Source organism: Hemibagrus wyckioides, linkage group LG25, assembly GCF_019097595.1.
Source record: "Hemibagrus wyckioides isolate EC202008001 linkage group LG25, SWU_Hwy_1.0, whole genome shotgun sequence".
NCBI classification, from domain to species: domain Eukaryota; kingdom Metazoa; phylum Chordata; class Actinopteri; order Siluriformes; family Bagridae; genus Hemibagrus; species Hemibagrus wyckioides.
In genome coordinates, this window is record NC_080734.1 from 17,064,398 (window position 1) to 17,092,358 (window position 27,961).

Genomic DNA, 27,961 nt, shown 5'->3' on the forward strand with positions numbered 1-27,961 from the left:
ACAATGATGGCAAAGTACCTAAAAATATATATTCACACTGCTTTTTTTTTTTTTTTTTTTTAATATAAACAGAGTTGCCTCACCATATCTCCCTGGATCGAATTGTCCATTTATCAGGCTTCATCAGCTAATTTCCCTCTGCTCTGTCCATCAACAAAAAGAATACACAATAGGAGCTTTGTTTCACTATTCAGTTTTCCACAATCTGCGGAAAAAACATGTGAACATGTTTTTCTCCAAAATACGCATATATGTCATTGAGTAGGCTGTATGTTTTGGAACATAGGCCAAATTGCCAAAAAAAAAAAAAGGAGATAAATTAACGATGTGTTTTGTCGAATCATAACAGAAAACACACCCCCAGTTTAACCCATTGGCGGTAGCAGTAAATGTGATTAGTATAATTAATTCAAAATTAATATATCAATAAAAGTGATCATTTGACAGGGATATTAATAATGGTTTTTTTTAGAGCAAATCTTTCCAATCAAAATTTAATTGCACCCCACAATTTTGTAATCAAATCAAATATGGTCATTTCCAACCACTGATTTATATTTCTATAACCATTTCACTATTCATCACCAAAGCACATTTTTTATATTAACAAGAAGGTGTACTTTTACAATAGAGTATTTGGTATCTTGTATACAGTGAAATTAGCTTGAAAAATGAATGATTAATTATGAATTATGAACTACATGACCCACGATTTGGATCTCCTCTGACCACAAAGCATGAGTAGTATCAGTCACGTTCAGGAGCTACAATCTGTGGGATTCTATCTGAACATGGTTTGTTCCTGCAATGTTTCAAGCAGCTTGACAGTTTGACAGCTTTAACGGTTGATTTTGAAACTTGACACCCACAAGACTCAACTAAAGTGTGCATTTCTTAAACCGATCTTTGTGATCCTTCTTATTGGGTGTGGTTGTGTGTATACTTTTTGCAACGGTCGTTATTGTAATTCATGGTATTTTTTTATCGTTTTTGTATTTTATATATATATATATATATATATATATATATATATATATATATATATATATATATATATATATATATATATATCCATTGATTATCGATTTTTATATCCATTATTATCAAAAAGGACATCAAAAGACCATCCGTCACTCTCACTGTTGAAATTTCTGTGGTCTTTCCCCCATGGCGTTGATGAGCAATTTAACAATTTTGCAACCAACGTCTTCAATATGTCATTTTAAACATAAAGAAAAGCTCAGCATGATATATAAATTTAGAAGCATGATAATGAGAGAAATTAATTGGGAGAGCATACATCAGGTAGAATATATACATCAAGAAGAGCCCAAGCCATTATATAGGCTTCAGGACTAAAACAGCATTTAGGCTTAAGCTGTAAGACTCTTGAGTTTGTCTGTTCTATGAGATTAATTGTTACTAATGTGTGTAACGCTCAGTCACCAAAATGTGCAACCATGAATAAAATTTTATAATTAAAGTATTTAAGTATTAACCATACATCGCATCCTTCGTCTCATCCTTATCCATACATCGTCGCTCTCGATAAGGGAATTTGCCAAATGCCAGAAATGTCATCCTGAGTATAATGTCATCTCACCTCAAGCCTCCTGTTTCCAGCTGCATTTCAGCCCTGCTGTAAGCATGACTTATCTTAAACTCTACAATAAAATAAAAAATAATAAACAGCACCAGAAGTGCAGTTACTGAAGATGAACGAATGAATGGCTGGATAGAAGGATGGATAGATGGACAGATGAATGGATCGACAGATAGAGACAAATAGGCAGACAGACAGACAGACAGACAGACAGATAGATAGATAGATAGATAGATAGATAGATAGATAGATAGATAGATAGATAGATAGATAGATAGATAGATAGATCTAAGAAAAGTCTTTGATTTTTATTGCTTTGTCTTATTAGGAATGTATGTACAGAAAATGCGAGCTGCGAAATTTGTAAATTTGTATAATATTTGTATATAATGTGTAATGGAGTGCCTTGATGTAATGAATGGCCTGCACTCATTTCTGTTTTTCAGGAGTCTGAAGGTTGAAAGAAAAAGCACTCAAACTTGAATCATACTGAAATGTGGATTGTGACAAACAAAATGAATAAATTGTGATGGAAAGTGAAATTGTTAGTGCCAAACATAACGAGGAACCTTTTTTTATTTTGTTTAAAGCAAATTGCAAATGCACTAATCCATGAAATACAGCCACACTCTAATTTATCTATAGTGGGAACAACAAGCTATTCTAGCAAAAAATAAATGCTATTTAGAAAAAAAAAAGAAAAAAAAAAAGCTAAGTCATCCGGTGCCACCGGAGGTCTTTTTGCTCCAGCGACACTGCATGTGCATCACTTTGTTGCTTCAAAGATGAAAGTGGTTTAGAGGAGCTTGAGATGAAGGAAACATAAGCAGTTTGAAAAGTCACCAGAATCTCTCCATCTTCACAACTCCCCCCATCAGGTATGGTTAAGACCACTAAAAACTTTTTCCGTGTCAATACCTAAAAATGAGTCATCACCATTAACTGGTATATGACTGGTGGAAATAATGTCTGGATAAGTTTATTGATAAGTCTCATTTGACTTTTGATAAGTCTCATTATTTTTGCAAACTCTTGCGAAATCCTAAAACAAATTTTATTTATTTGTAAGGTTTTTTTTTGCAAATGTACAACTGAAGCTGTACCTTTTCAGTAAAATATTGTCAGTGACTCATTTTAAGGATCTGAAAGCTATTAACTAATGAGAACAAAAAATCTGAATATTTTTTTTTACCGAAATGTCCAAAGCTTCTGCTTCCAAAATATATATCAAAGCGTTCATGGAAACGTTTGTCTTATTTTTCATGTGCAGATCTGCTGATTACAGAACAAATCAGAAATAATTTTGAAATAAATTTCTTAAGAAAAAAAATAGGATAAAGGCATCATCAACAGCAGTAACAGTAATAGCAATAGACAGGAACACTTAAATTCTAAGGCCTATGAGTACAATTTGAACATATTAAAATTTTGGAAGTCTTCCCTGCAAAACACAAGTCAAGCCAATTGTTTTCATCAGATAATGCAGAGTCTAACGGTCTAAGAGGATGGTCAAATGTAAGAGGATGCATTTCATGGCATGGGCACCATGGTCAGTTGCCATATTATAAAATGGCCAAAGAGACTGCTACTGTTTATAAAATGCACAGCGCATTCAGATACCACATTCAAACCACATTTTACTTCCGCACATCATGTAAAGCTGTGGCGGTTTCCTTTGAACTATTAGTCTATCTGTGTGCTCATTCCCCGGAGCACTACAAATAAGGAAGTAAACTTTGTTACGCTACTCCATATGGGTTGCCTACAAAGTGTCCCTATGTCATATTTGCCCTCTTGTCAAATTCTTACTTTGCTATAAGTTTAGGAAGTGGATTAACAGAGTCTTAAAATATAGAGACCTTGTCCCCTGTCTCTCGCTAACGAACATAATTTCATTATCATTAAATATGAATGATCGAATTAGTGTGCATTAACACACACATTAGCTCATGATAGGACCACATTCCTATCTGACTTGACTATTAACTGCAGCATGATGTTGACAGTGCTGCATGAAGCACACCTTCACAACCCAGGAAAAGGAAGTACTGTTACTGACTATTTATAACCTTCCACTAAGTGGATTATAGTTGCTTTAAATACACAGACAGTGGCTAGCACACAAACCCTGTGTTTGTCTGGCTTGTTGACTGAGAAAATGTATGCATTCTAGTTGATTGTAGTTGTTAGCATTTGGGGAAGGGGGGCAATTTTAAACCTCACAGACACACAGTACTGGCTAGTGTCACACTGATGGACAGGGTAATGAGAGAGTATGGCATCCCTCTCACCCAGAAAGCACAGCCAATGTTCCTCCCTAAACTCCACGAATGACTGTGGCATTGTGTGGAATTGAACTTACATTCGTCCGACAATAGACTGGATGCTTTTTCATTATGCTTTCAGGATATCTGCGATCATACTTTCAAAAGTAGTTAGTTTCATAGTATTTTATTTGCAATCCAGCACAGGATACCAATAAAGATAATCAGAGAACAGAGTACATCTGTGTGTTTAATATCTCCATGTTGCTGAATGGCTATAAATATACTGTTTTGGATTGAAATTGTTAAACATTTTATAGGTTGACCTGCCAATCAGAAACTCTGATGTGCCATGAATTGGATTTTACTTTTAATCCTGAGGAAGTACATAAAGCATGCAGAGAAGTGTTTTAACATTGGCAGTCACATTGCCATTGTTTCCACATGTGCTTCTTGCATTGGATACAAAGATCCTAGAGCAAAGGCCATGGAGTACAGTAAATTACTAAGTTTATTAATGTAAAATGTAAAATTAATGTAAATTTGGCTGGAACAAATTATATTTCTGGAGGCTGGTAAAAAAAATATAGTCCTTCACCTGGGAAGCACTTTAGCCAAGGAGACCACTGATCCTCCTCTGTTTGAAAACATGACTCCATTTGTTCTGAGGGAAATTGCCCTGATGCTTCTCCAATTCAGAGAACCACACTGTAACAATCTTGGCAGTACAATGCTCAGAGAACACAGCAGACCAAGGGCAAAAGTGCACAGAAGTTGTTTATTTTTATTTGCACTGTGCATCCTTTGGCACAGTAGACAGCTTTTCGAAACAAATTGCAGCTTTCCAGCTTATTTCAATTTCTTCTATGCTTTTGCTTTACTCTGCTCACTGGCAGACACATCTCACTACTCATGGAGAGAAATAAAAAAAGAGAGGGTCAGCCATATTAGATATTACCCCTCTAGCTCATTCCAAAACACCTCAATCGCAGGGCAGACACAATGCTCCCACATGGCACATACCCTACTGTCCGACTAGATATTTATTTAATAGAGATATTTAACCACTACCATCAGCACCACATCATGTGGACCATTGTGAAATGAATGTGAAAGTGAAAGCCTGTAATTCTAGATGCCAATGAGTGCTTTTCACTGTGGCATCCTTCGTGCAGACTCACGGCAGGGGTGTGTGTTCTAAGCAAATTGCAAAAGGGCAGCACTGAGCACCTAAACACACCCTCTTTATTCAGACCCCCCTGCCACTTCCCTGCCACTACAATTTTGGCATTGTATTCACTTTGCATATAATACAAAATGCAGAACCACCTTGGGCACAAGAACAATGGTGCAATTGCCATCACTGTGTGATGGCTCTATTACTCCCATGAATAGCATGAATCATGATTAAAAAATTTACATGATTTCCATGAGGTTAGCATGCCTGGACAAGGTCATCATCAGGAAATTCAATTTGGTTACCTCTGCTCTCTCTGACAATGAGAGAGCCAAAGGAGATTGGATGTTTTTGAATATTCCGGTCTCAATCTCATCTCTCGCTAGCACCCCCATCATTAGAGCAACAAGTACTAGCTTTCTTCACTGTATTGAAATAATGTGTCCATTCTCAACTGCCCTAACCATTGCGTAACCTGAAAGGGTCCTCGTCACTTGGAGAATAATTTTCTAGAAGTGGGTAGAGGACCCTGTTGCAAATGGTCTCTGTTGGGAGAACTTACTAAACAATTAATGCCTTTTACAAGGCCTCCTGCAAATGTTCCCATGACAAGTGGCCTAGTATGTTGGATTTTACTCATAAGTCTATGAGTAGAGTTAGACCACACTACCAGCTTTCATTAGTAAAATCCAGTAACCCCCTGAAGCTTCTACCATATAATAACTCAAAAGCAGAAATAATAGAGCTCCCAACCATTTATCCCAGTTCCAGCCATCACTGTGTATTAATTTACAAACGTTATTTGGCAGCTTACTACAGTGCTTCACCAACCCATCAGTTTGGGACTGTACTGAACAGTACAGGGGCAGTAGGCACTTGTTCATTTTCAGCAAATCATAAAGTATGCATAGTATATGTGACATACATGATGTCTACCTGGCAATAGGCCTATGTTGAACAGTCTTGATTCCTGTGCGGAACATGTCATGACAAGATCTAAACCAATTCTTTCCAAGGGAATGTCAATAAGACTGGCAGAGAATTTTGGCATTTGTGGCATGTTGCTCAAAACCAGTCCACCTGGCTAATGTAAAGTGGCAATTAACTATTGTGATGTATACCAACAACCTACCCAGGCAGTTGAAAAGAGCTATAATTGGGTGTATAAACCTAGGTGTCTAGCCAAAAGATTATATTTAAGCCCTATAAAAAAGCATGCCCCACAGGTTCTTGTGGTCACTCCTGTTTGTGTCCCAACTAATATTTTATACCTTGAACCGTAAATCACAGTAACCTTGTCTAAAGCAATTTTTCTAAGTTAGTGCTGTACACCTGGACAGTTAAAGCCTGGAAAAGGGCTAGGCAATGTTGTTCATCTGTTGTTGGATGATAATGATAGAGCCCAGTGTGCTCCTGGATTCAGTGCTTTAGAAATGCTTTTATACCTATTACCAGACCTATATCTTGATGCTATTTAATCAGAGGTCTACAGAGAGTGCCTCTTAACCTGGTTTTCAGTCTGAATTGTGGGACATTACGCACACAGTTGTACTTCTAAATCATGCCCAATCAATTGAATGTGCCATATTGTGTACTCGAGTCAAGGTGTATTCAGTTTAACACATTTCAAATCACAATGCATACAGTCACAAGTAGGGGCAATTTATGGCAGCCAGTCAAAATTCTGGCAAGTTTTGGACAATAGGAGGAAACCAGAAAACCCAGGGGAAACCCATGTGAACATAGGAAGAATATGTAAGAGGCAGTCAGTGACCCAAGCTAATGATCGAAGCTGTGAGGTAGCTGGAGCTGTGAGGTAGCAATCCACAATGCTAGCATGCCACATATGCCCTGAAAGAGGATCCTGGTGGAGGATCATTCATATGGATATGGCACAACACAGGCAAAATACAGTGGAGGGGGTTTAGCCTGCACACAATGTAAAAGATGCCTTGGTTGAGACGTGGCCTCATGTTGCCCGCATATGGTTTTGAATGGTGGCTAAAATCTGTACAGTCAGTGGGAGCAAAAACGTTTTATATGGCTCATACTAGTAAAGCCAGTATCACACCACAACACACCTACATCTCTTCTAGACGTAAGTCAATAGAAACATTGGGCCATATGCAGATTGCTTACATGGGTCTGGCTTTTTCATCCTCACATCGCCTACATATGGTTGACACACCAACAGAAAATGGAACCTTAGGAGTAACAAACTCACTCCTACACACCTCCATAAATTAATTTACCCCTACCCACAGAAAGACTAAAAATAGAAAAATGTCCTAGCAGTTCAGTCATTACAACTCTCGGAATGAATTTGACAAGTTTTTATTGAGGGGCACGGAATGTAAGTAGGTTCGGCCTTGGTGGATTATTTCTGCTAAGCTGCAGTTGATAGCAGCTGGGCAAGGATAGAGAATTGCACTGCTTGAACACATAGATATTATCATCATATCTACCGCAACAACCTGGAGCATATCTAAACAGATGGTGCTTTGGAAGAAGAGGGTTAGGAAGAAAATCTCTTTCTGTGTGCTGAAGCCAAGCCCAGGAGTTTAAATGGAATAATAAAAGCTTATGTTAAAATGAAAGTGCAGTAGATAGGCCATTTTGTGAGTGTTTGTGTTTGTGTGTGTGTGGTCAGGGGTTATTTGGTTATCATTAAAACTGCAATATCAAAGGTGTGACAGTGATTCTGTTGTTTATTACTATTAACCTTGGCTATAACTCTAGAACTGTTCTAGCACTCTTCACTCAGGTTTTGGGTGCTCATGCAATAACCAGCAATTTGCTGATATGAGCCTGTTTTTTATTTTTGCATTTTAAGCATGCCCACAGATGAAAAGGAAACACTGCTTGATCTGAGGGAGATGCAGAACGGATGCAACAAAAAAACACTTACCAGCATGTGAACTGATAAAATGTACACACACTAAACACACCTCACTTTGCTGTGCTTTACTTTCAATTTTAGCTGCTTTTTAGGTTTAGCTCCAGAAAACACATTCATATTTAGACATTACCTGCAAATAGATATAGAAATAGAGAAATAGATAGACTGATATGGTGTACAGTTTAAAAACACACTATATGCAAAACAGTTAGATGTAAACTTTATAATTATAGGCTGAAACATGGAAGTATATATCGCATTTATCTGTGACACTGTGCTTTGCATTGCAATTGCAAAGTAGTTATGTGGCCTACGTTGGCTACATGACTCAAAATGGGTCCACTACTGTCGCCTAAGTTGTGTTACAACAGTGTCTGCAACTCCCAAATTAGCAGCCATCATATGTGCAGTCATACAACTACCGTGCTCTGAGTCACTTGATTACTAATCAGTTTAACCTGTTAAATCATTATCACTATCATTCACAATCACGCTACGCTTTCTAAATTGCCCAGCCTGTGAATAAGTGACATCTTACTACAGGATTGTTTCTGTGCCGAGGGCTGTCTGCCTGTTTTTTTTTATAATAAAAGGATTTGACCAGTTTCATATCTAGTGAATTAGCCTTTGTCAAGTTTGATCTCCTTTACCTATTGTAAGACCATTTGCCTGCTTAAATATTTTCAGTTTCAGTAGATGTTCTGTGCTGATTTTGTATATTCAGCTCATCACAAGCTTTTGACGCTATCACAAAATGCAAACCAGCAATGCCTTTTAGGGGTGCTTTGTGGGCGAATGGCATTCATTGCAATTCACTGCAACATGCAGTGAAAAACATGTGGCTAGATCTAAATGGAATATGTTGGTTTAGTACACTCCTTTTCCTCTGCGAACACTAGGCCACTAGCTACACACATACACATATACACTGTACATATACACACAATACTGTGTAAAAGTTTTAGGCTTAAAAATCTATTTTAAAAAATGATAAGAATGCTTTTAACAAGTGTTAATAGTTTATTTTTATCAATTAACAAAATGGAGAAATCCAAATCAAATCAATATTTGGTGTGATCACACTTTGCCTGCAAAATAATCAATTCTTCCAGGTAAACTTCCACTTGCAGTTTTTGAAGGAACTCGACACGTAGGTTGTTCCAAACATATTGATAAACTAACCACAAATCTTCTGTGGATGTAGACTACCTCAAATCATTCTGCCTCTTCATGTAATCCCATACAGACTCGATCAGTGGCGGACTGGGACAATAATTCAGGCCGGGAATTTGACTTTATCCCAGGCCACCTTTGCTGCTGCCGTCCACCAGACTGCTAATCTTTTAGGCTAACCCTATTAGTTGATGTAACAGGTGCCAGACCAATTATAAATGAATAAATAGGTCTAAATGAACCATCAAAAACTCACTAGGAATACATCATCTATCCTACCACACCACAGACAAATATAAAATTGGCTTACACTTTTACACAGATACACATTCAAATGTTGATATATATATATATATATATATATATATATATATATATATATATCAATCAACATATATATTGAAAGTGTAAATAACAGATAACAATATTCACTTAATGGCATAAGAAAAGACCAGTTAGAGTAAACAGTAAGTGTTTAGTACTAGTAAATAAATCAAAATCCTTGGATTAAGGATGGGTGAAATAATCAAATGGCAAATCAAATCAAATAATCAAGGCTTTCACTTTCTCACTGAATCTCTCTCTCTCTCTCTCTCTCTCTCTCTCTCTCTCCCTCTCTCTCTCACACACTCTGCACATCTAGTTGCTCTGCAATATGAAATAAACACATTCAATAATGTATACTTGTATTAATTGTATATTACAGTCCTACTACTGATGATATGATAAATCAGAAAAGCACATATTGTTCTAAGAGTATAGCCTGAATGTTTAGTTTTGCTTAGTTTAAACTCAAAAAAAAAAAGAAAAGAAAGAAATTTCTGGTCAAATTTGGCACTAGAAAATACTCTATCCCCATCTCTAAAACAGTGTGCTAGTTTGTCATTTTCTAAGATGTTGCAACATGCTCTTTTAAAACATCTATATAATTTAAAAAAATATATATATTTTGTAATCATCATTAGCCTGCAGTTAGCCGTGCTGTAGATGCGCGTGTGCAGGTAATTAATTTTTATTTATTGAAAAAATAAAATCTTGACCCTCTAACACTCACACTCTCTATTCAACTTCTATGATTTCTTTTATTTATTATATACAGATTTGGACCCACTAACACTAGCACTCTCTATTCTATCTACTTTTTATTCTTTTAATTTATTATTAAAAAAACATGCTACATGTACTGCATTAGACTAAATGAGACTTGTCACAGCACTTACATGTTGCTCATTTGTTGGTTTGATTTTATCTATTGTAAGTTGCATTGCATGAAAGCGTCCGTCTGCCAAATGGACACCAAAGTATCGCGAGAGCGATTCTAGCGCATATTCGAGTGCACACTCTTAAGTCACTTTCGCAGTACTTTGACCTCATTTACTGATCGGTCTGCGCAGCGCCTATTACCTGCCTCTGGAAATAGCCAATTAGACAGTGCATCGCTGATGTTGGGTCACGTAATGTTATTTTCACTCAGCGATTTCCTGATTTGTAGACTGAGAGGTCCGTCAATTCATTCCTAGCAGCGGCAGGCCAGAACAACCGTCAGGCCTGGTGCTCCCGATGGCCAGTCTGCCCCTGGACTCGATAATGTTAAGATCAGGGCACTGCGGGGGCCAAACCATCACTTCCAGGATTTCTTCTCTATGTTGAGGATGACATTCACTGCTGCAAAATAAATTTGGGACCAATCAGACACCTACCTGATGGTATTGCACGATGGAAAAGTATCTGCCTGTATTTCTCAGCATTGAGAACACCATTAATCCAGACCAAATCTCTAGCTCCATTTGCAGTAATGCAGCCCCAAACTTGCAAGGAACCTCCAGCATGCTTCATTGTTGCCTGCAGACACTCAATATTCTGCACTCTCCAGCCCTTCGGCAAATAACCTTCCTCCTGCTTCAGCCAAAGATTTCAAATTTTGCCTCAACAGTCCAGCGCACCTGCTGCCATTTTTCTGCACCACAGTTCCTATGATTTTGTGCACAGTTGAGCCACTTAGCCTTGTTTCCACGTCAGAGGTGTGGCTTTTTGGCTGCAATTTTTTCCATAAAGCCCTATTGGCCAGACTTTTCTGGACAGTAGATTGGTGTACCTGTGTGGACCACCATGGTCCTCAACATTGCCTTTGTGCTTCTTCAAAATAGCTAAAAAAAAGCACATCTTGAAAGCCCAGTCTGCTTTGAAATCTTGACCTGGAAGAGACCTTGCAGATGCAGTATAACTACCTTGGGTCTTGTTGCTGTGCTCAGTCTTGCCATTGTGTATAACCTGTGACATGAAACTGTCTTCCACAGCTGTTTTTTGTTTCAGTTAATGATTGTGTTTCAACCTACATATGAAATTAATGATAATTAGCACCTGCTTGATATAATTGGTTAATCATACACCTGACTCTGATCCTACAAAATCTCTGAATTTTTGCAAGTGTACAAAGTGTGCAAGTGTAAGAATTTGAACGTTACAGGAAGTCATTCATACCATTCACAATAAAATTGTACAATGGTTCACTTGTGTGTGACAGGTGATAACACTCTCACACCGCACTATTACAACATTTAACACTTTTTTTCTAGACTCACAAGGTTCTTCATATTTAATATCTACTGCCAGTTTGCACATGTATACTGTAGATAGATAGATAGATAGATAGATAGATAGATAGATAGATAGATAGATAGATAGATAGATAGATAGATAGATAGATAGATAGATAGAACTTTATTGTCATTGCAAAGTACAGGTACATAGCAACAAAATGCTGTTTAGTATCTACCAGAAGTGCAAATAGTAGAAATTGTGCAAATAAACAAGTGCAAATAAATATGTAAATATGTACATCGATAAATAAGGCTATGTGTGCATAGAAAAGTATGTGCAGGTAGTATTTACAGCAGATAAAGTGACAGGCGTAATTATAATTGTGCTAAAAATGTATGCATTACGTACAATGTATGTACAACAGTAACAGATAATATACAATGAATATACAGATAGTATATAGTATGTATAAATATAGTATATATAAATGTATATAAATACATAGACAGAGATAAAAAAACTAGGTGTAATTTATGAAATGGACAATATGTACATTAATTATATTTCAGAGTGAGAAAATATTATATTATAACAAAAGGTACAACAGAATGTATAACAGTGAAAAATATTATATTAACAGAATGTACAGGGTGGTAAGTGCAGTAAGACATGAGTGTCCTAGCGGTGTAGTGTAGAGTTCAGTAGATTTATGGTTGAAGGAAAAATACTGGCCCTAAACCTGCTGGTTCTGGTGAGGATGGACCTGTATCTCCTCCTGGATGGAAGGAGGTTGAACAGTTTATGACTCGGGTGGGAGGAGTCCTTGATTATTTTGTGTGCTCTGCGCAGAGATCTACTGTGGTGAAGAGACTTAGTGGCAGGTAGTTGGGTGCCGATGATGCGTTGGGAAGTTTTCACAACCCTTTGCAGTGATTTCTTTTCACACACCATGGAGCTGCCATGCCACACTGTGATGGAGCTCGTCAAAATGCTCTCAACAATGCAGTGGTAAAAGTTGGTCAGGATCTTGGGGGATAGGTGAACTTTCTTCGGTCTCCTTAGGAAGTAAAGACGCTGTTGCGCCTTCCGAATGAGTTGAGGTGTTCAGATGCTAGGACAGATCCTCTTGATGTAAATAGGGGAGTGTTTGCTGCTGTTAGATCCACGATGAGCTCTTTGGTCTTTGTGGCATTGAGGGTGAAGTTGTTCATGCAACACCATCCTGACAGTCTATGGATCTCCTCCCTGTAGGCCAATTCATCGTGGTTGCTAATTCGGCCAACAACTGTGGCATCATCTGCATACTTGATGAAGACGTTGGAGTTATGTTGCGGAACACATTCATGGGTGAACAGGGAGTAGAGCAGTGGGCTCAGCACACAGCCTTGTGGGACACCGGTGTTCAGGATGAGGGTTGAGGATAAGTGATTACCCAACTTTACAGACTGAGGTCGATTTGTTAAAAAGTCCATAATCCAGCTGCATATGGAAGTGCAGATACCCAGGTCACTGAGCTTAGTGATCAGTTTACTAGGGACAACTGTATTAAAAGCAGAGCTGAAGCCAATGAACAACATCCGAATGTATGTATTGTTATTGTCCAAGTGGGAGAGAGCAAGATGAAGAGCAGTGGAAATAGTATCCTCTGTTGACCTATTTGGGCAATAGGCAAACTGGTGTGGGTCCAGTGTAGGTGGGAGACATGCTATGAGGTGACTTAGAACCAACTTCTCAAAACACTTCATAACAATGGGAGAGAGTGCAACAGGGTGGAAATCGTTCAGACACTTTGCAAAAGAATGCTTTGCAGAAGAATGCTGGTATGATGGTTGTAGTCTTCAGACATGTTGGAACAGTGGCACAACTCTTGAGCACACGTCCGGGTATGCCATCAGGGCCAGCTGACTTATGTGGATCTACTCTGCTCAGTGCTGAATGTACCTCTGTTGTGGAGAGTGATATTGGAGGATCAGCCGTAGAGGAATCATCATTCCTGGTGTGTGTGATGTCCTGGTCAAAGCGAGCAAAGAAGTGGTTGAGCTCGTCTGGGAGGAAGGCATTGCTGGTAGTTAGAGACTGTATTGTTGGTTTGTGGTCAGTGATGGTCTGGATGCCTTTCCACATGTGTGTGGGGTTGGAGTTGCAGTGGAAGTGCTCCTCGATACGCAGTTTATGTGCGTGCCTGGTTTTCCTAATGCCCCTTTTCAGGTTGGCCCTGGCTCTGCTGTAGTCCTCTGCATTGCCAGATTTAAAAGCAGCATCTCTTGCTTTCAGCCATGTGAAGACTGATGTAAATACGGTTAAATCCACAACTATGTATCATATCTGCACTGCTCTTGTGGGGTGTTCCCGGTCTGCAGTGGTCAGTATCTATCAAAAGTGGTTCAAGGAAGGAACAGTAGTGAACTGGCAACAGGGTCATGGGCAGCCAAGGCTCATTGATGTTCGTGGGCATAGAAGGCTGGCCCGTGTGATCCGATCTAACAGACAAGCTACTGTTGCTCAACTTGCTAAAAAAAAAAAAAGTAAATGCTGGTTCTGATAGAAAGGTGTCAGAATACACAGTGCATCACAGTTTGTTGCACATGGGGCTGCATAGCCGCAGACCAGTCAGGGTGCCCATGCTGACCCCTGTACACCACCAAAAGCGGCAAGAATGGGCATGTGAGCATCAGAACTAGACCACAGAGCAATAGAAGAAGGTGTCCGCTTCTGATAAATCATGTTTTCTTTTACATCATGTGGATGGCCGGGTGTGTGTGCATTGGCAAGCCGGCTGAAGGTAAGCTGGCTGAGGCAGCGTCATGCTTTGGTCAATGTTCTGTTGGGAAACCTTGGATGTTACTTTGACACATACCACCTATCTAAGCATTGTTGCAGACCATGTACACCCCTTTATGGAAATGGTATATTTCCTGAAGGCTGTGGCCTCTTTTAGCAGGATAATGCTCTGTGCCACAAAGCAAAAATGGTTCGGAATAGTTTGATGAGCAGAACAAGGTGTTGTAGGTGTTGACTTGGTCTCCAAATTCCACAGATCTCAATCCAATCGAGCATCTATGGGATGTGCTGGACAAACAAGTCCGATCCATGGAGGTCTTACCTCGCAACTTACAGGACGCTTACAGGACTTAAAGGATCTGCTGCTAAAATCTTGGTGCCAGATACCACAGAACATCTTCAATGATCTAGTGGAGTCCATGCCTTGATGGATCAGGGCTGTTTTGGTAGCAAAAGGGGGACCAACACAATATTAGGCAAGTGATCATAATGTTATGGCTGATCGGTTTATGTATGTGTATATATATTCTATACTATATAACATTACCTAACTTGAACTGCATACCTAGTGCTAGCATTGCCTTCTTTAAACTTCTTATATTTTTACAGAAATTACAAAAAATGTTCTAAGCACATTAATGTTTTAGTCTGTACAAAATTCTACTAAATCTTATTAAATGTCTTGCACATTTAATTGATTTTATCTGTATGCTAGAGACCAAATTCAGTGCCTGACAATATGCTGGCGGTGACGCAAGCTGAGCAAAAAAAAAGCTCCAAAAACTGCATGCAGTAAAACACACCTAAAGACCACATATCAAGCACCTGTATATCTATGCAGTACACCCCAAAAGTCTTATCGATGCCTTGATTGCGCAATCGTACATCATTGGATGTGTACGTAGCTCCCTCTTGTGGAGCTTCTCATCATACATTTAGAAATGTATACAAATATGACGACTAGCAATGGAGGTGTTGACAGTAGAGCTCATGTGATCTGCAAAAAGAGAAACATGTTTATGCGTAACTGACATTGTGGAAATTCATACTTTTACTGATCAATGCATTTTAATAACCTGGAATATTAGCTTTTTATTATTAACCATGTGGGCAGCACGGTGGGTTAGTGGTTAGCACTGTTGCCTCACAGGTCCTGGGTTTGAATCCCTGTGTGGAGTTTGCATGTTCTCCCCGTGCCTGCATGTGTTTACTCCGGTTTCCTCCCACAGTCCAAAATCATGTACATTAGGTGGATTGGTAATTCTAAATTGCCCATAATAGTGAGTGTGAATGGTTGTCTGTCTATATGTGGCCCTGTGATGGACTGGTGACCTGTCCAGGGTGTACCCCTGCCTTTCACCCAATGTGTGCTGGGATAGGCTCCAGCAGACTCTCGTGACCCAAATTAGGAATAAAGCGGGTACAGAAGATGGATATTAACCGTGTCGACTAAATGTCCAAACTCTTGTTTTCTTGCTGCTGACTGCACCCCAGGTCTCCTTGCGCTACATCACTAATGCTCATGTGGTTAAATCATCACAAATCCCCACAGCCATGTGGAACCTTCCAGAAGAGAATTATTTTAATTATCTTATCTTATTATAAGAAGAAAATCTGGATGAATTCTGGACTAGGATGTACTGAAAGCACATATGGGAGTAATGACTGAGGTTGTCTATAAACATTTGGGCTGTTGTATTTGGCATGATATTCTATAGGTCATACAATCCTATGACTATGTGGTAAAGAGCTCAACATGTGTGAGCACAGGGGCCTCGCTAGGGCTCGAGCCCCAAATGATTTTAATGATTTTAATCTAGATTTTAATCTTATCTCGCTTAGGGCCCCGGGGAATTAGGGGGCCCCGACCAATACTAAGAAGCCTGTATGAATCATATAGTACTTATTACTTTTCTATCATATATTGTATGGTCTGTCTATAACCATTAAGATTTTAACGTTATTATTACATCTTTTCAAATGCAGGCCCCCCCATGATTCATGAATAGTGGAATGTTCCTATCGTACTGCATATGCGCAAGATTCCCTGGTTACCCTGAAGTATTGAACACTTATTGTACTTGTGTCTTTATAGCCTAACTTTTAATTTTGAATGTTAACACAGTTGATAAAAGTCGGCTAACAAATGTATGTTGTGTCAAAAAGGAGGCCCACTGTCTTTGATTCTGAAAACCCCTGACATATAGGACCCCTTTGAATATTATTCCACACCCAAGATGTACAAAAGCCTTAAATTAAATAAGCCTAAAGATAGATCTAAATAAAATATAAACTGGTAAAGCGCTAGGACATTACAGTCTGAACATCTTGACTTTCTATTATTCCACTAATGCAGTATTTGAGTAACATACATACATGGCTTAGGTGAACAATGGACCAGAACAGACTCCATCATTCGGCTGTTCTGTCAATAGATACAGGAATTCTCAGCACTATAAATACCAGTATGGTAACTGACCGTTTTGCTCAAGTCAAGTCTCGGAAATACTCTCTGATGATTCCACCCTCAAAGAAATAGGATAGAAAAATCACCGACAGCATGAAGTAGACAAGATACATAAAAGCAGCAAGACAGATGAGAGAATGAGAGACCAGAGAACAATAAGAGAACAGAAGAGAGGCTGTAAAAATAAAAAAAAAGAAGAAACAAAGAATAATACATAAATAATAAATTGGTGCAAGTATAATAGAGATTATTGTAAAAGTATAATAATAACAATAATAAAAAAGTATCTACATGGCACTGCTTCACACACAAGCCGTAAAAGAGATAATATTGCATGGCGTACCTGTGTGAGAAAGAAAATGTAATGAATTTAATGAACTCCTTTTTGATAGCAAGACTCTGAAAAGATGGGAGGAGTCAGAAAAAAAACTGAATTAAATTTTCTAAAGTTGCATACTATTTGTGTTTATTATTAAACAATATTACATAAAAATGCTTGTGCGAAACGTGTTATTCTTGCTTACCCCCTCTCCCTTATTAGCCCCTGATGTTTCGGGCTCAGCCCCTGATCTTTTCTAATCCTAGAAACGCCCCTGTGTGAGCATACAAATGTATTCAGGTGTTATAACACCTCCACCTGGTGGTAACATTCAGTGAGAACAGTCAGGAAAAAATCTCCCCGTTTGAAATGTTTTGTAATTGCTAACATGTCACCCAGTGACATTCATTAATCCGGATTCATCAGCTACTTCAGCACGTATTATTTCATTTATAAAATATAAAATAGGATCACAGGGCAGGCAGGTGGCTTAGTGGTTAGCACTGTTGCCTCAAATCCCGGGCCTTTCTGTGTGGAGTTTGCATGTTCTCCCTGTGCCTGTGTGGGTTTACTCCGGTTTCCTCCCACAGTCCAAAAACATGTACATTAGGTTGATTGGTAATTCTAAATTGCCTGTGAATGTATGTGGTTGTCTGTCTATATGTGGCCCTGAGATGGACAGGTGACCTGTCCAGGGTGTAACAATGTGCCCAATGTGCGCTGGGATAGGCTCCAGCAGACCCCCGTGACCCTAATTAGGAAAAAATTGGGTATAGACAATGGATGGATGAAAACAAGATCACTGGAAACATGTCAATATTGTTAGCACTCACAAATATGTCCTTTGACCATCTTTATTCTCATCACATGCCCCCAACCCAGAATCAGTGAAACTGTTAACTGTTTTCAAGCAAAAACCACTAGATAAAATTCATTTGCAGTTTTGTAGTGTTGCTTTATGGTTTCAGTTCAGCACTGCCTAGCACTTTCCAGTTGTTTATGTACAGTGATCAGCCCTAACATTAAAACCATCAGCTTTATATTGTGTAGGTCCCAGTGGAGCCACCAAACCAGCTCTGATCCACGGAGGCATGGACTCCACAAGACCTCTGAAGGTGTGTGAGATATCTGGCACCAAAACATTAGCAGCAGTTCCTTTACATCGTGCAAGTTGCGAGGCGGAAACTCCATGGATCGGACTTGTTCGTCCAGCACATCCCACAGATGCTGGATCGGATTGAGATCTGGGGAATTTTGACGGCCAAGTAAAAACTGTGAACTCTTTGTCATGTTCCACAAATCAATTATGAACAATTCTATGCTATGTGCAGACAGACCGCCCTGTCCTCTTCTTATATTTCCTTTTATTTGTGTTAATTTATGGGTTTGTCATGGCCTGCTTTCTTTATTGTTTTTATATTCATAATTAATGCCAATTATATAAAACAGCAGATTTTCACAAAGATTTTCTCAGTACTAATGTCTGTAATAGATTAGCATGAAACTGTCTTTTTCATCAGAATCAGGTTTATCAGCCAAGTATGTTTTGCACACAAAAGGAATTGGTGACCCTCAAAATTACAAGACAATGCTGTACAGATGCTATACAGATTAAACAGAGACCACAATATATAGAGCATGTGACAGGTTTGTATATGAAGTGTGGGAGTGCATAGTTGTGAAATAATAGTAGTGTGCCTCACATATCATGACTGTAGGATACACAAACAATACAAGATGTGTGTGCAAGCAGCAACAGAGTGTGTAATATATGGGAATGAAGTGATAAGTGACTGTTCTTACAGTACAGTATTTAATGAAGAACATGTAACGGCAAGTTACATATAATCAAGTTCTGCTGTCTATTAGGGTGTATGCCTAGGGGTTCCTATGCTTGGCAGCAGTGTTGTATAAAGTACCCAAAAGCCACACTTGAGTAAAAGTACAGGTATTTTGTTAGAAAATGACTCAAGTAAAAGTTAAAGTCAACCATTGTAATTCTACTTGAGTAAAAGTCTTAAAGTATCTGAAATAAACTGTATCTTAAGTATCAAAAGTAGTATTTTCATGAATGTATTCAAGTATGGAAAGTAAAAGTAGAAGTAAATTAATAAAAAAGTAAGGCTGTAATAATTTGGAGAATTATGAATTTTATTCTGTATTGCTTTCTTTCTTAAACTTCTCAATAAGTGCACCAGCAAAAAAATAAGACTTGCATGAAAGAAAGAAGAGGCCTTTAGAACTGCATTGTAATGAAGTGTACAGTATCAGGGTTTCCATACATGTGCACTTGCAACTAAGGCCATGTCCACATGTAGCCTGGGATTTTTAAGAAGGGGGATTTTTCTCTGTGTTTTGACTTTTCGTCCACATGCTAATGCAGTTTGAGGTCACTGAAAATGGAGCTTTTGGAAAACTCCTTCCAAAGTGAAGATTTTCTCACCGTTTTCAGTGGTGTTGTGTGGATGGGGGAAACGGGGATTTTGACAAATTGACGTCACTGTCTGTGTGCAGATCTCCTTGATTTGACGTCAGCTTTGTTTATGAAGATATTTTGTGCAATAGCAGACTTACGTCAACTACTGACTGTGTTAACGTTGTTTACTGGACTTTTTACATGCATGCAGAGTTACTCACACATTACGGTAATGAACAAAGGGGCCGGAATGTCATACGAAGCTCACTGCTGCTGCATACAAAACTCCAATAACGCACACAGCGATGGAGACGTGACCTGGTCGGACTTCTACATTCTACAATGAAATTTTTGCATGTCAAGGGCATCGCTTTCACACGACGCGCCATTGTTGTTAAACTACCGGAACCGGTAATAAAGTTTTGTCTAGGCTTCTGATTGGCTAGGCATGCGCCTGACAGCACTTAACAGGGCGTTTTGCGTTTTCATGTGGACAAAGATATTTTTAACACGTAGGTCGTGTGGACCGAATTAAAAAAAAGTTGAAAAACTCCGTTTTTAAAAATACCCAGCTACGTGTGGACATAGCCTAAAGTCATCACTAACCACAAACTTCCTTTATCGCAAATTTGGACGCAGGTTTTTTTTTGTAGTACGTAACGAAAATGCCGAACAGAAAATGTATCGGAGTAAAAGTATAGAATTTGTTTCAAAAAAATAGTGAAGTAAAAGTAAAAGTTGACAGAAATATAAAAACTCAAGTAAAGTACAAAAACTCTCAAAAAAGTACTGTAACCAAGTAATTTTACTGCGTTACATTACACCACTGGTTCTCTAGTTTTGTATATCTGTAATTTCATATCAGAGACTATTTTAAGGATGTACTTAAAAGGATGTGTTTTAAGATGTATTGCAAAGACCAACTGTTAAATTCACCTAATTAATTGCAGTAAGAAGGACCACTCTTCACTCAGTATCTCTCTACTTTGTGGTGTTATGTCTCTTTTGTCCCAGTCAGATGATTAAGTGAGGGTTGATGTTGTGGAGCATTTCTGCTGTGTTGGGGGTAATAGTGGCAGAGACTGCAGTCGAAGACCTTCACCGAGTCGTTTCCTCCTTTGTACACTAGAGTGGAGAAACGAATACATTTTGACCTTAGTATTACGAGACCTGACATTCTGGCAATCAAACAAATACAGTATTGTAGCTGTGGCCAAAGAGGCCAAAGAGTACACTGGAGGTATAATACTAGAAAGAAAGACAGAGAGAGAGAGAGAGAGAGAGAGAGAGAGAGAGAGAGAGAGAATTGAATTTGAAAAAAACTTTTATTTACATTTTCTCAATGAATGTCAATAAATAGAGAGAAATGTCATTTAAAATATGAGGTTAAAAGAAAGAAAAAAATTACAAAAAGAGACTGTAGTCTGGAACATTCTGTAAAAGCATGAAAGATTGTCTCTCTTTGGAGACAGAAAGGACACAAGTGACTGGCCTGGGGACACAGAACAGAGATAAAAGCATTGACCGCAACGATACCGTGTAAAATTCTCCATTGTAAATCCCCAGTTCTTTTTGGCAATGGTGGCTTATAGAGTGACCTCCACTCTGGACGCTCTGCCTCACTCAAACCAAGGACAGTCCGCCAGGGTGTGTCCACTATCCCCCTGAGTGACCTCATATTAAAAGCTTTGACACACGCTTTGTAAACAGTTTTCCAGATACATTAAAAAAAGTTCATGTTCGTGATGTTTTTACTGTCTAACAAGTGACCAGTGCCTCCTTGTCCACAGTCCACAGACAGTGCAAGTTCAGGAAACAGGTCCTCTGAGTCGGGGCTTTCAGTTCCACTAGAGTAGTCCGTTAGCATTTCCCTCTCCTCACGCGAGATGATCAAAGTCCACATTCGAAGTAGTTGGCTCACCACCCTCTTTGACCTCACACCTAGCCAAGCAGCTACTCCGTCAACGTTCTTTAGGTGAGGCCCAGCGATGTCCACTAGGTGTTTGAGGGTGGTAACACCACACGTGAGGAGAGACTGCGACAGTGAAGAGTCTTCGACATCCAGGCGTGCCCCGTTTACCAGAGCCTCTTGAAGCAGCCAGTGAAGAGAGTCTGTGGCTGTGGCTCTTTGCACCTTAAAAAGTCTCCAGATTCTGAACAGGTCATGATAAAAAGCAGGCAGTCTTACTGTGTTCAGTCTCTCTGGGTTCATTAAAAAAAGTGCTTTGTCCAGTCTCATCTCCCCGAAGCATCTTAAAATGGCACTGGTCACTGATGTCCAGCTAAAAAACTTTACCTCACCTACCCACTGGCCGACTAAAACAGCCTCACTCTTAGACCAGTTTATTTTTGCTGAGGAAATCAATTCAAAGTCCTTGGAAACGCAGTGCAACATATCTACATCATTCTGACTGTTGATCATTATTATGATGTCATCTGCGTAGGCTGACAGGCGGATAGCGTTTGGGCAAGCCTTTTGTTAAGCTGTCATTTAAAACTTCAAGTAGGTATTCCCCTAAAACATGCCATAAAGACTTATAAAACTCTGACGGAAACCCGTCTATGCCAGGTGCCTTGCCACACTCCATACATGTTATATCTGCACTCAGCGCTGTATTGGAGTCCTGTGACACTTGGGGCAGGTCTTCTAAAAAGCTCTGTTCTGTGGAATGTCCTCTATACTCACACTGATAGAGTTTTTCATAAAACCTCACTGCTCTTTTCTTTATTTCAGCTGTTTCAGATCAAATGTGTCCAGACTCAGAGCGCAGGCTGTGAATAAAACGTTCTTGCCCGTTCTTTTTTTCAAGGCTAAAAAACAACTTTGAGGGGGCATCCATCTGGTTCGCGTTCTGGAATCGTGACCTTACTAATGCACCTTGTGCTTTTGCCTCAAGGAGGTCCGATAACTTTTTCCTTTTGACTGTGAGGGTCTGAATATGGTTCTGGTTCTCTGTGGATTGTGCTAACAACTGAAGTTCTGTTATCTCATCTTCTAGTTGTTTCATAGACCGAGCCAATTCTCTTGTGACATTATAAGTGAACAGTTTTATTTACGTTTTACCAAAATCCCACCACTGTTGAAGAGAAATAAAAGCACTTTTGTCTCTAAAAACACTTCTGTCTCTTTTGTCACTTTTGTTTCTAAAATTCTTCCAGAAAAAAGTAAAAATCTCTGTAAAATGCTGGTCATTCAGTAAAACAGTGTTAAAATGCCAGTAAGAACTATTTGCTTTAATACAATTTAAAACTGAAACACATAAAACCAAGCTGTGGTCTGAAAAATCAACCGGACTAATAACACAACTTTTTATGGTGTTCAAGTGATGCTTGGGAACATAAAACCTGTGTAACCTTGCTAGTGATATCTTTCCATCAGCAACATGAGCCCAGGTGTACTGATTTTGAGTTTTATTCACAGTTCTCCAAACGTGATTTAATTTAATTAAGTTAAATTCTAACTTAATTTGTATTTTTCTACAATGTGCAGGAGTCTTTTCTGGAAGTGTGTGTAGAGTGTGGCTCTACATGATTGCGGTCATTGTTTTCTATAGTACAGTTAAAATCACCACCAACAAATAAAAACTCCTCTGCATCACAGGTTTCTAAAACATTGCATAATTTATCTAAAAAAGCTATTCTTTCCACTGGGGAAGCTGGGGCATACACACAGATAAAAACCATAACATGGTTCTCTTAAAGAGCTCTGACTTTTAACAGTCTGCCAGCAACTATCTCTCCTACATTGTGAGAGATAGGGTTAAAAGTCTTCAAGAATAAAACAGCAACTCCTCCACTAGCGGAGGTATTACGACTTTAAAACGAGGGGCCAGCCCACTCTTCCAGTGTCCAGTCAACTGTGTTTTTAGCGTTGCTATGGGTTTCCTGTGCAAGTAATACGTCTATTCTTTTTCATGTCACAAGTTCATAAAGATCAGCTCTCTTCCTGCAGTCTCTAGCACCATTAACATTCAGGGTTGCAATGTGAATGTCCTGCATGAGCAGACAGAATAGAATAAGCACAGGAAAAGGCGCCTGCGGTCTACGAGGACCGAGAGTACTATGACGTGTCATGATCACTACTTAGTAGGTTGTTGATTTTAGTGACAATCTTCTTTAACCTGTATAACTCTTTGTCCTCAAAACACCATTCACCCATAAGACACTTTATGGCAATGTGCAGTTTGTTCAGGTCTGGAAAGTATTTGTTGATCTGTACCATTTTCATGTTCTTTGTGATCTTTAGAAAGTGTTTGATTTCACTTGCGTTGTACTTTTTACCGACCCTCAGGGGTGACACGGACAGTGAGGTCAGGAGAGGGCTCTTCACTGTCCAGCTCACTAACACCTTCTGCCTGCTTCTTTTCTGCTTTTTTCACAGCTTTCACAGTTTTGTCATTGTCCCTTGTCTTTCGTTTTATGGGTTTTTTGAGTACAGTTAGCTCAAAACAACATTATTCTCAGTAACACTGTCTTGACTAATCAACATTCATTCTGATCAGCCCGATCCGACCCGTTACTGGCCCGAACCGACACCTCACTCACATCAGGGGGGACTGTACCGCTGTCTGTGCCCTGGGGACAATCACGCACTAGATGCCCGGTTTTTCCACAGCCGAAACACCTCATGGACACAGTGGACACATAGATAACGTAATCAAACCTGTCGATCTTGAACGTCAGGGTGCGTTCAAATTCAGTGCTGTTATCATTGAGGATCATGTAGGTGAACCTCCTGAATGAGCGCACGTGTTTCGCCAGGTTTGATCTGCTACCTATGTTCATTTACCCAATCAGGGAGACGAGCTTGCCGAAAATGGAGAGCTGTCTTTCCAGTGTATCGTTGGAAATAAACGGGGGCACGTTAGACAGCGTGACTTTTTTTTGCAGGTGTTGCAAGGGAGAACACATGAGTAAAATGCCCTTCTGGGTCAACAGCACTGCGTTCTCCACCGTGTTGACAAACATCACTACCGCATTGTTCATCCTGGACGCCGCCAGAACGTTCCGATGGCCGACCACCTCCCCTGCAGCCAGGCAGCACTCCCCCACCCCGCCCCGGTAACCACTCTAACGCCATGGCGGGAAAGCTGGTGCTGACGGCCACACACTTTGTCTGTTTAATCAGATAGTTTAGGTGGTATAAAAAAGTGAATTTTTCAAAAAAGAGAAAGAAAGAAAGAAAGAAAGAAAGAAAGAGTGAAATAATTTTTATAGCCAGAAGGAGGCGCTGATTGAGAATATTTGTAAGCCACTGTGGAATTATTGTTCAGCTTTATACTGCATCACCTGGGTCTGTGTTACTGAGGCAATATATTCTAATCATTTTCAAACATAGTCCAAAGTGGCTTGAAAGTGGCTGTCTCAATATGGGATTGAAAACTCCCCAGGTCAGGACTCCACTTTAAGGACAAGGAAGAACTTGTTTATGAAAAGCAGTGCACACATAGTGAACAAAGTGGACAACCAAATTAACAGAAGAGTAGGAGGCTACCTACGTCAAGGCAGAGGCTGTCGATGACATCTCTGAATAGTGAGAGTGGGTTCTTTAACATGTTCTGACATGTTTGTGTTTGTCTGCAGTTTTACCGTAATTCGTACACTGTCTCAAAGGTGTGAATTACACAATGTTCAAATATAGTAGATTTCAAGTAGAACTGTGTACAACAAAATAGTAGAATCACCGCTTAGATTCCATATCGCCACTGTACCACAACAGTGATGCTTCTTAAAGGCTTTCGTTCCACTTCCAATTCCTGCCCTCAGGCTTCAATACACACAGGCAGTCCTGTCATTTCTAACATCCTGAAAGATACTGGTTTTGATTTGGATGATTAAGGGTCATTTGGTACACGTCCATTATGGTCTCACGGTGAACTTGATGAATAACGTTCTAGTACTGAATCAGACCACCATTGAAATGAATGCAGATTAATTTAGAATGCTAGGCACATTTTCACCTTCGTCCATGACAGACATTACCACACTTGTCTATAGATTTCAGGCAGGTCGTTATGTGTGGGAAGAGGTCCAGTTGAGAATTGTTGGCAGCTGCCGTATTTGTCCCCTAGGGTCTGTGACAGTTAAGGCAATTTTTAGAAAGAGAATCATTAGCCGATGACAAAACCTCAAATACCACACATCTTCATCACAGTGAAGGAGGTTCAAAACCTTTCTCACATAAGGAGAGGTCAGCTTGATAGTGGTACATCACCAAACAGAGAGCTAGTCATCATGGACTCACAGTTTCGACTGTTTTATCAGGGAAATTATGCCAGGTTTGTTTTTAAAATCATTCACCTTACTGTTAAATGGTACAAAATTCCTTAAAATCTCCTACCCTTACCAGTGGAATTACGAGACGAAGAGATACACAACTTTGGCTAAGTTATAAACAGCATCGGTTTCATGGTGAGCCATGATGTTCTGCATTTGCTGCTATCCACATGGTGGCAGTCATGTGAATCCCCAAAAATCCCCAAAACCCACTTTATTTTACCTTCTAATATGGGTGTCAGACATGTGTAAAAGAAAAAAGAACTAAAGTATATCCGTCCATCCATCTCTCCATCCATTTTCTGTAGCATCATGCTACACAGGATCACAGGAAGCCTGGAGTCTATACCAGAAGACTCATGGTCATTAGGGGGAGGACACACTGGACAGGGTGCCAACCCATTGCAGGGCACACACTCACACACCCATTTACACAATACTGGACAATTTAGTTATACCAATCAGCACACATCGCTTGTGTTTGGACGGGGGGCGGGGGGGGCTGGTTGGAGGGTCGGAGTACCCACAGGAAACCCCCAAAGCTTGGGGAGAACAAACAGAACACACACAGGGCTGAGGTGGGAATCAAACACCAAACCCAGAAGGTGCAAGGCAATCATGGTAACCACACAAACCAGTGGAATATCTTTAATTGCAATGTGTTAAGCCAAAAAATGAACACACCATCAAGGGATATTTTGCATCTTGCAGGTACTTGACTGGGGCAGACACAAAAATTCCAAATGACAGAAAGAGCACACTGAAGCCCACTGATCTTCAGTCAGAGCTTTATGCTGATCAGGGTCACTGTGGATCTGGAGTGGATCTATGGGTCTGGCACAAGGCAGAAACACAACTGCACCATTCCCAGTTATATCCTAACAAATGCAGAGCCAAGACACTTTTTCTGATTTTTGAAAACTCAAAACATAAAGTCAGATCATCAGAATTCTCTAGCACTTAGATAACTTTAGCACTTAAATGAACAGAAATGTGCACTGGTAGTATACACACTCATAGTATGTAAAATGTCACTATTTTTTAATGAACAGACTGGTATATTATCTCAGAAGAAATATCTTGAATATTGTCAGATAAAATGGAACTATTATAATTTCTTTATTAGCTTGGTTGTTAACAAATGTAAGAGTATTAGTCCTGTTTCTAAATGTCAAGCTTGAAATAAGAAAACAAAAGAAGAAATATAAATAGGCTTAACGGTCTTATATTTGTTCTATAATAATCTCATAGTAAAAAAAAAAAAATTAGCTAAATTTTAGATATCTTCATTGCAAAGATTTTTTTTTTTGCAGTGAACATTATTAAATCATGTCCTGAAACAAAATTTATAATTGTTGTTATGAATTAGATATGTTATCAGCTGGATTGAACTATTTATTGTGCATACTGTACAAATTAGTTTATATTAGCCATATTAAGACATGTTTCAGACATAGCAGCATGAGCTGGGTGTTTTTAGTAATTTTAATATATTTTGTATAAATTCCTTTATAAATATATATATATTCATTTATGCATTTTTGGGATTCATATTTGCATTTTTTTTCCCCAGATATACATATATGGAATATGTTTTTCATTTGTTTTTCTTCACAGCTCATGCTTTTGCTTGGGTTACTGACAGTGTGGAAAGTTCTCCACCGGTTTCCTTCACAGTTACCCATAACCTCCCTGTTTACTTTCTGTAACCACGTTAACCAGGCCAGGGTCAAAGTGCAGCCTATACTGGTAAAACTGTCAGTGACTCACCTTATGTGCACACCTACTGGAAATTTAATATAGCTTAATTCACCCAGCTACATGTTCCGGATAGTGGGAGAAAATGTGTGTGTGTGTGTGTGTGTGTGTGCACGTATTGCCATGCAATTCCATCCAGGATGTATCTCTGCCTTGCCCCTAGTGCATGAAGGATCAACTGAAGTTCAAGTAACAAATGCAATTTTAAACCAACTTAAATTTTCACAGATTACATTAGAATCTACTTCTTGGGAATCAAAGTTCACTTTATTCTTTATAATGCCAAG